General features: G+C 40.1%; 1 non-coding gene across 1 annotated transcript; it reads left to right on the top strand.

Annotated features, from left to right (window-relative positions):
- Window positions 1-303: 303 nt before the first annotated feature.
- On the top strand, window positions 304-385 carry trnas-gcu (transfer RNA serine (anticodon GCU)). The gene has a single exon. It is a non-coding gene; the product is annotated as a tRNA-Ser (tRNA).
- Window positions 386-1,689: the final 1,304 nt, after the last annotated feature.

Below are 1,689 nucleotides of genomic sequence, written 5' to 3'. Positions count from 1 at the left end.
TGTGCGCTGAGCCTGCTCGCCGAGCAAGTTGCCTCCTTTTCATGCACTAGCAGCCCCGATACTAAGAGACAGGAAGAGAAATGGCTTTTATCTGGCACTTTTCATATCCAAGGAGATCGATGTGCTTTCCGTGTACAACAGGGTGTCCTCTATACTCGCCACTGAAGCACAGGACACGCCTGGTGGATTGACATCACTCAAGCAAAATAGTGAAATGGCAGGTGGAAGAAGAAAATGACCATCAAGAATGAAGAAAGATGATCTTGAGCACGCCAACTCATGTCCGCAGGGGCTGACTTTCTCGACGAGGTGGCCGAGTGGTTAAGGCGATGGACTGCTAATCCATTGTGCTCTGCACGCGTGGGTTCGAATCCCATCCTCGTCGTCTTCAGCTTTTGACTTGTGAACCGTTTCTAAGTCGGGTTTGTGCACTTGTGCTACTGTAGTAGAGCAGTAATATTTCTAGCGCTGGCTAAACATGGCTTACAGCAGTAGATGACAGACAATAGTCTCTTAATATTTAGGTTACACTTATGTTTTGTACTGCTTTCACCTGATATTAATAGTAGTCCTGATGAACGGTTTTGGGACATGGTGCATCTTGAAAAATGTTCTTGTTAATTTCAATTTGGAAAAACTGCACTCACTAGAAGCTGAAACAGGTCGTGTTTACATAATGCGCAATGCAATAGCAACGTTTGGAGTTGAATCTAGATATGAGTCCTCACCTGTTACAGGAGGCGTTTTAGGACTTTTTTTTACCTCAGATAAAGCTATCAATTCATCTTACATTTCTACTACATCAGTATTAGCAACGTTATCTTTACCTAGCACTAAATGTAGCTTTAAATAAGAGTAAATTTTAAAATATATGTAAAAGTAAATGCTATTCCATATATTGTAACTTTGTGGTATTTATAATGTTTATCTGAGGATGCAAGGGAAAGTATTATACCTTGCGAAACATCCAAGACAAAGGTAAAAGAGGCTCATATTTTAATAAAATTTTCGATCAAAAGAAAACCACTCTGTATATCATCGTTAATATCCCAAGATATCGACGTTCAGCTGAAAGATTTGAAGAAACTCTCCAAGAAGCAACTCCAGTAGCGGAGTTTTGATTTGAACCGATGTTTGCACCTCAATAATCCATTAGTCCTCGAAAGAAACAATGGCAGGGATGTTTTGAGTGTCACCATGATCCTCTTCTCAATTCAAAAGAAAGGTTTTGTATGATCCCGATTCCACTAGAAAAAGAGTCAATTTCTGCCTGCACTGATATCCCTTCAAACGATTTGTAAGATCTCAGGTAGAATATACAGTAGAATCGTGCTCTATTTCTTCTACTAAAAGAGACTATGGGAGTGAGTATTTTGATGTCGAACTGGAATTTAAATAAACAGAAACAGTACACTACATTGGGCTACGCGTATGACAAAACGTGGGCGTTTTGAGGTGACCTTTCCATAGCTCAGTTGCTAGAGCGTAAAACTGTTTTAAAAAACAACGGGTGATTGTTATGTCGCTGTTTTGAATCCGGCTCGAAGCATGGTGTTTTCTTGTTCCTTAATTAAAAAGTGAAAACAGCGAATTTGTCTTTCACTTTTACGTTCACCAAACGCTCAGTAAACAGAGAAGCAGAGGCTCCTGTTCTGATCTATCCTCACGTCTGATTGTCTTGCTTTGACC

Source organism: Atractosteus spatula, unplaced genomic scaffold (genome assembly GCF_055471065.1).
Source record: "Atractosteus spatula isolate fAtrSpa1 unplaced genomic scaffold, fAtrSpa1.hap1 Scaffold_18, whole genome shotgun sequence".
Lineage (NCBI taxonomy): Eukaryota > Metazoa > Chordata > Actinopteri > Semionotiformes > Lepisosteidae > Atractosteus > Atractosteus spatula.
Note: the sequence above shows the minus strand (reverse complement) of the source record. Positions and strands in the feature narration are given on the sequence as shown.